At 46.7% G+C, this 8272-nt stretch overlaps 1 long non-coding RNA gene across 1 annotated transcript; it reads right to left on the bottom strand.

Annotated features, from left to right (window-relative positions):
• Positions 1–1464: 1464 nt before the first annotated feature.
• On the bottom strand, positions 1465–5057 carry LOC137318001 (uncharacterized). Its single transcript, XR_010961791.1, has 2 exons — positions 4889–5057; positions 1465–3004 (listed from the first exon to the last, which is right to left on the bottom strand). It is a non-coding gene; the product is annotated as an uncharacterized lncRNA (long non-coding RNA).
• Between the last annotated feature and the right edge of the window lie 3215 nt (positions 5058–8272).

Below are 8272 nucleotides of genomic sequence, written 5' to 3'. Positions count from 1 at the left end.
CCCTCCAGCCAGTGGCAACAGTTTCTCCCCATCGACTCCATCAAAACCCCTCCTCATTTTCAACCCCTCGACTGCTGCTGTGACCCTGACTGTTCCCCCGCGGACATCAATGTCTTCTCCACCTGTCTGCCGGGCAGTGACCCGTAAGTTTCTGTTCGTGTGTTACTACACTGGCCCCCGGTCGGCAACGTCTCGATTTTAAGATCCTCATCCTCGTGTTCAAAACCCTCCATGGTCCTCTCCCCTTCCCTATCTCTGTAACCTCCTCCAACCGATTTAATCTCCTCGGACAACCCCATGCCACTCCACCCTATCATGGATTCTACCCCACCCATTTATCTCCGCCCACAGCCCATGTACACTCGACGCACGATCATTGCTGGGACACTCTGCCCTGTCATACACACAGTCAGTGTTGGGACACTCTGTCCTGTCATACACACAGTCAGTGTTGGGACACTCTGTCCTTTCATACACACAGTCAGTGTTGGGACACTCAGTCCTGTCATACACACAGTCAGTGCTGGGACACTCAGTCCTGTCATACACACAATCAGTGCTGGGACACTCAGTCCTGTCATACACACAGTCAGTGCTGGGACACTCAGTCCTGTCATACACACAGTCAGTGTTGGGACACTCAGTCCTGTCATACACACAGTCAGTGCTGGGACACTCAGTCCTGTCATACACACAGTCAGTGCTGGGACACTCAGTCCTGTCATACACACAATCAGTGCTGGGACACTCAGTCCTGTCATACACACATTCAGTGCCGGGACACTCTGTCCTGTCACACACACAGTCAGTGCTGGGACAGTCTGTACTGTCATACACACAGTCAGTGCTGTGACAGTCTGCCCTGCCATACACCCAGTCAGTGCTGTGACAGTCTGTCCTGCCATACACACAGTCAGTGCTGGGACACTCTGTCCTGTCATACACACAGTCAGTGCTGGGACAGTCTGTCCTGTCATACACACAGTCAGTGCTGGGACACTCTGTCCTGTCATACACACAGTCAGTGCTGTGACACTCTGTCCTGTCATACACACAGTCAGTGCTGGGACAGTCTGTCCTGCCATACACACAGTCAGTGCTGGGACACTCTGTCCTGTCATACACACAGTCATTGCTGTGACAGTCTGTCCTGCCGTACACACAGTCAGTGCTGGGACAATCTGTCCTGTCATACACACAGTCAGTGCTGGGACAGTCTGTCCTGCCATACACACAGTCAGTGCTGGGACACTCTGTCCTGTCATACACACAGTCAGTGCTGGGACAGTCTGTCCTGTCATACACACAGTCAGTGCTGGGACAATCTGTCCTGTCCGACTTGGACGTCTTGTGTATCCATCTTTTATAAGGTATAGGAACCCAGTTATAAGATGGATTCTACTCACTTCATAATAATCTACAATCAGCTTGTCTTTTCATCAAGATATCAAGCACGAGACACACTGTCTTTAAAGGAACGCTGATTTATTTGACTCTTGTACAGAATACTAAACTCCAGCCTAGTTAAAGGGGTTATTAACATCAGAAACAAACCCCAAGTGTCAGAATGAACATGGTTCAGTCCTGGATGTGATTCACAGCAGCGATAGCAGCAGAATCCAACCCCTGCAGTCACATGTGAACTCGCTGGTGTTTCAGCAGGTGGGATGATTGAGTGAATCCCATCCCACACACGGAGCAGGTGAATGGCCTCTCCCCAGTGTGAATACGTTCGTGTGTGAGCAGATTCCACTTTGTTTTAAAGCTCTTCTCACAGACAGAACATTTCAGGGATCTCTTATCAGTGTGAACAAGTTGATGTTTAATGAGGCTGGATAACTGAGTGAATCCTTTCCCACACAGCGAGCAAGTGAACGGCCTCTCCCCAGTGTGAGTCCGTTGGTGTGTCAGCAGTTCTTTTTTTCTCTTAAAGTTCTTCTCACAGTCAGAACATTTGAAAAGTCTCTTATCAGTGTGAACAAGTTGATGTTCAATGAGTTTGGATGAACGAGTGAATCCCTTCCCACACACGGAGCAGGTGAACGGCCTCTCCCAGTGTGAACACGCTGGTGTATCAGTAGGCTGGATGAACGAGTGAATCCCTTCCCACACACGGAGCAGGTGAACGGCCTCTCCCAGTGTGAACACGCTGGTGTGTCAGCAGATCACTTGTTCCTTTAAAGCTCTTCTCACAGTTAGAACATTTAAAGGGTATCTTATCAATGTGAACAAGTTGGTGTTCAGTGAGGCTGGGTGACAGAGTGAAACCCGTCCCACACACAGAGCAGGTGAACGGCCTCTCCCCAGTGTGAACTCGTTGGTGTGTTAGCAGATGGGATGACTGGGTGAATCTCTTCCCACACTCAGTGCAGGTGAACGGCCTCTCCCCAGTGTGAGTCCGTTGGTGTGCAAGTAGTTCCGTTTGACTTTTAAAGCTCTTCTCACAGTCAGAACATTTGAAAGGTCTCTGATCAGTGTGAACCAGTTGATGTGTCAGAAGACTGGATGACTGAATGAATCACTTCCCACACATGGAGCAGGTGAACGGCCTCTCCCCGGTGTGACTGCGTCGATGAGTTTCCAGAAGGGACGGGAATCTGAATCCTTTCCCACAATCTCCACATTTCCACGGTTTCTCCGTGGTACGGGTGTCCTTGTGTCTCTCCGGGTTGGATGATCAGTTGAAGCCTCGTCCACACACACAACACGTGTACGGTTTCTCCCCACTGTGAATGGTGCGGTGTTTTTTTCAGGCTGTATAACTGGTTAAAGCTCTTTCCACAGTCAGTGCACTGGAACACTCTCACTCGGATGTGTGTGTCTCGGTGTTTTTCCAGTTACACTGATGTTTGAAATCTCTTCTCAGAGACGGAACAGACAAACATTCCTCCTTCTATATTCAAAGGCAGATGATCTTCAGGTGCTGGTGAGTCGAGTGACTGTCAGATCTTGATGTGATGTTTGGTTTGAGTTTCCCATCTGCAAATCCTCCCCTTCTAATACCCTGTAAAAGGAGATGACAAAAGTCCTCACTGTGAATACAGGGAATACAGGATAGAAATTCAGAACAGGCAATTCCAGTTTCTATGCAACATTCTTCCCGCTCATTCCCCCAGACTGTAAATCCCTGCCCCTCACACTCCCCCTCCTCCCTCTGCTGAAATCCAAACCCATCGCACCATCTCCAACATTTTTCCTTCTATTTATGTTTTCACTCCCCCTGAAGGTCCTGACTCTGACTGGGTTCAGTTCTACACTCACCGGTTCCCCTCCCTCTCCTCCCCTGAAAGTCCTGACTCCGACAGAGTTCAGTTCTATACTCACTTGTTCCCCTCCCTCTCCTCCCCTGAAGGTCCTGACTCTGACTGGGTTCAGTGCTACACTCACTTGTTCCCCTCCCTCTCCTCCCCTGAAGGTCCTGACTCTGTAGAACTGAACGGAGCCAGAGTCGGAACCTTCGGGGGAGGAGAAGGAGGGGAACCAGTGAGTGTGGAACTAAACCCAGCCACTCACTGGTTCCCCACCCTGTCCTCCACTGAAGGTGCTGACTCTGGCTGGGTGTTTATGCTCTCATCCTCTTTTCGACAATATGTCGCTCCCTATAGCTGCCTGTCAGTTGACCATCTGTGATATCTCCCACTTTTGGTGATTTTGGCTCCCTGACCAGTCACCATCTCTCCCTGACCAATCACCATTTCTACTTCAATTATAGACTCTCCCTGACCCGTAACCATTTCTCCTTCATTTACAGATATTCCCTGACCAGTCATCCTTTCTGCTTCGTTTGCAGACACTCCCTGACCCATCATCATTTATCCTTCATTTAGAGACACTCCCTACCTCGTCACCATTTCTACTTCATTTGCAGACACTCCCTGATCAGTCACCTCCTCTCTCCACATCTCCCTCCAGATGTCCATTCAACTGTGAACAAGGCCCTTGCCATCCACAACCTTATTACTGATGGCTGCATTTAGCAATATAGGAACAAGAGTCAGCCATTCAGCTCCACGAGCCTGTTCCGTCCTTCAATTAGGTTATGGCTGATCTGTATCTTAACTCCATCCACCCGCCTTGATACCATAACCCTTAATATCCTCGTCAAACAAAAATATATCAATCTCAGTTTTGAAATTATCAATTGACCCCCAGCCTCAACAGCTTTCAGGGGGAGAGAGTTCCAGATTTCAACTACCCTTTGTGTGAAAAATTGCTTCCTGACTTCACCCCTGAAAGGCCTAGCTCTAATTTGAAGTGATTCCCCTTGTGCTAGACTCCCCCACCAGAGGAAATAGTTTCTCTCTATCTACCCCATAAAATCCTTTAATCTTCTCCAACACCTCAATTAGATCACAGCGTAATCTTGTACATTCAAGACAATACAAGGCTAGTCTATGCATTTGTCCTCATCATTTACAAAAATCATCACTGTAATACAGGTTAGAAATTCACAACAGACAGTTCTGGTTTCTCGGGAACATTCTTTCCGCTCTTGCACCTCCTAAGCTGTAAATCCCGCGACCCACACTCTCCCTCCTTGCCTCTATTAAGCTGTAAATTCCCCGTCCAACACACTCTCCCTCCTTGCCCCTATTAAGCTGTATAGCCCCCGTCCCACACACTCCATCCTTGACACGTCCTCGCTGTTTGAAATCCAGATTCATCGCAGCCTCTATTTTTCTCCTTTCTCTCCTGAAGGTGCTGCGTGATGGTGGGGTTCGGGCCCAGTCACTGTTTGCCCTCCAGTACCCGGCCAAGTGGTAATTCTGTACTTGTAAGCCGATATACCGAGCTGTCAGCATTTCTAGCATGGGGAGCAGCACAGCCACCGTCCCTGGCTGATTCTGTCCGGTAACGCGGAGGCCAACGGGAGCAGCTCAACAACAACCTGCATTTACACTGAGCGGATTCTCAGCAACACCGAGTGGGGCTCGGGTCCCGACAGGCGGCATCCCACGTCCGACCCGCCGCTTCCCGGTTTCTTCTCCAGTTTCCACCGAGTCCGACTCGAGACAAACCACAGGAGCGACGCGCTCCCAAAATACAATGCGGGCCTGGGCAGCATGCGCAGCCTGACCAGGAAATCACCGCGTTGGAGAGATAGAGGGGTTTCTCGGGCGCGGGGGATTGTGGGGCCTGCGGCCGCCATTGCTCGCCGAGTGTCGATCAGTGTTTTATTGCCCAAGTTGCGCACAGAACCGTATCGAGAAATAGAGACTGAGGAATTCAGAGCCGTTTTGCTGAACAGACACTCACGGTACAATGTAGAATAGTGTTTCTCAAACTATTTTTCTCGTTATCCAGTGGAAGAAAAACACTTCCCCCAGGGACCCAAAACAATAATATCCTCTGACTGGAGCTTTCATCAAATCCCAAAAAAGGTCAGTCCATGCTCACTCTGCATTTCACTTCAAGTAATAACTAAAATTAGACTTCGACGTTCCTTGAAAAACATTTTAAGTACAGTATAAATACAATAAGAAAACGGTCAGTTTGAGTTGCACTTACTTAATGTGACGGATGGGTCTGCCTGTTGTTCATGATCTCGTTCCAATCTGGATCACAAGATGAAAGCGCTGCACGCATATCAGGTTTCTTGCTCTTGTTTTTATTCTTGTTAAAGTCGAAAATTCCAGTTCGCACATGTAGGTTGTTGTGAACGGCAGCAACAACATAACACTAATCTTACTTAACAGAGCATATTCTTTGAAAGCACTGATCGAAAAAGATGACAAACTGAATGACTTGTGGCGTGTTTTCAGTGCGTATCACAGGTAAGTCGCACCAGCTCGTTTTCTTGCTCAGGCATCAAGTTTAGCTTCTTTATTGATTCAGGATTTTAGAAACCAAAAGGATCTTTCACCTAACGCTTTTCCTTCAAATTTTCAAATCCCTCTCCAGGGAAGTAGCGATCAAAATGGTCAGACAGAGCAGCGAGATGTAACTGTATGACACATTTCATTTCATTCGCTTTATCTTAATTGATGCTGTTCTCTCCACCCCAGAGAGCTGTGGATGTTCAGTCGTTTAGTGTATTCAATATTGAGTTTGATAGATTTTTGGACCAGGAAATCAAGGGATATGGGGATAGACCGGTAAAGTGGAGATGAGCTTCAAGATCAGCCATGATCTATTGAATGGCGGAGCAGGCTCGAGGGGCCGTATGGCCTACACCTGCTCATATTTCATATGTTCATATCCTACCAGAGATGCAGTACCCAAAACTAAATGAGGTCTAACCAGAGCTCTGTATAACTATGACATAACTTCCATTCCTTTTTATTTCATGTCTCTTGAGATAAACATCAAAATACCATTCCCATTTTAACTTATTTTTGCACCTTTTCGTGAATTCTGTACTTGGTCTTATAAATCCCTCTGCTCACCCACAGTTCCTAGTTTCTTCCCATTTAGAAAATACTCTGATCTATCTTTTCATGGTCCAAAGTGGATGACCTCACATTTCCCCACGTTGAACTCCATCTGTCACAGTTTTGCCCACTCACTTAATCTGTCAATGTCCCTTTGCAACTTTCTGCTCCCATCTATAATGTTTACGGTGCCACCTAACTTAGTTTCATCAGCAGACTTGTATATAAGGCTCTCTACATAAGAACATAAGAAATTGGAGGAGGAGTAGGCCATACGGCCCCTCGAGCCTGCTCCGCCATTCAATCAGATGATGGCTGATCTTCGACCTCAACTCCACTTTCCCGCCTGATCCACATTTGCCTTGATTCCATTAGCGTCCAAAAATCTATCGATCTCAGCTTTGAAAACATTCAACGACTGAGCATCCACAGCCCTCTGGGGTGGAGAATTCCAAAGATTCACAACCCTTTGAGTGATGAAATTTTTCCTCATGTCGATGCTAAATGGCCAACCCCTTATCTTGATTCTCTGACCTCAAGTTCTTGACTCTCCAGCCAGGGAATCAGCCTCTCCGCATCTACCCTTTCAAGCCGTCGAAAAATTGCACACGTTTCAATGCGATCATCTCTCATTCTTCTGAACTCCAGCGAATACAGGCCAATTTTACACAATATCTCCTCATTGTACAATTGCAGCAAGACCTCATTACTCTTATATTGCAACACCCTTGCAATAAAAGCTAACATATCATTTGCCTTTCTCACTCTCAGAAGACCCTTGGTAGCTCATAATTTCCAGTATGTTTGTCCTCTATTCCTTCTATAGGGAAAATAAATTAACGTTGAAAACATTTTGCTATAATTCTAACAGTTTATGTTTTTGAAACAATATCCAGCTGAACGCCAACAAATTCGCTGGCAATCTTAATGAAGGATATAAATTAATAAAAACACTGAAATGCGATGGCTGGGAATCGAACCCGAGTCAATTGCTTGGAAGGCAGCTATGTTCACTACTATAGCACCATCGCTGGCAATCAAAGACAAGCAAATTGCTCCGAAACCTCAGACCCTGAACAGACACTGCAGGCTGTTGAATTTTGTTCTTCATTTTAACCGGTTTCTGACGGATCCTTTCTCGCTCTGTTGCAGTTCCCGTTTCCGCCCAGTAGATGTCGCCAACCCCCAATCGACGAAAATTACACAACAGACATTGATTCTTCACCTGACATCGGACCGAAGAGATAGCCGATACCTGCAATACTTGACCGGCTGGAAATACATTTTCCCGCAGCTCACATCAGCCATTGAGTAAAATTAAATAATTACATTAAATTATTACAGAGACCTGATTACCAGTTGGGCACGAATGGCAGCTTAATATTCAAGTCTATAAGATATTTAGAAAGGACAGGGAAATAGGGAAAGGAGGAGGAGTAGCAATATTACTAAAGGACAATATTACAGCAGTTCAAAGATAGAATGTCAGTGAGGGTGAGCGGGTAGTGTAAACACACTGAAAGACCCATGGAGAGCAAGGTTCATGTCGTAGATGCAGTATATTTGGATTTTCCGAAGGCCTTTGATAGGTACCGCGTTGGAGACTCATGGCTAAGTTCAGAGCACGCGGAGTCAGGGGACAGGTGGAAGAATGGTTTGCAAGCTGGCAACAAAAAAGAAAACAGAGAATAGAGGTTAAGGGTAGTTACTCAGATTGGCAAAAATGTGGGAAGTGGATTTCCACAGCGATCGGTGTTGGGACCACTGTTGTTCACAATTTACATTAAAAATTCGGGACTCGAGAATTGGACGTACAATTTCAAAATTAGTGGACGACAACAAATTGGGGGATATAGTTAATACAAAGGAAGAATGCATCAAAATGCAAGAGAACATTAATA

This window comes from Heptranchias perlo, unplaced genomic scaffold (assembly GCF_035084215.1).
Source record: "Heptranchias perlo isolate sHepPer1 unplaced genomic scaffold, sHepPer1.hap1 HAP1_SCAFFOLD_64, whole genome shotgun sequence".
Taxonomy (NCBI): Eukaryota; Metazoa; Chordata; class Chondrichthyes; order Hexanchiformes; family Hexanchidae; genus Heptranchias; species Heptranchias perlo.
This window is presented reverse-complemented; position numbering and strand designations above follow the sequence as displayed.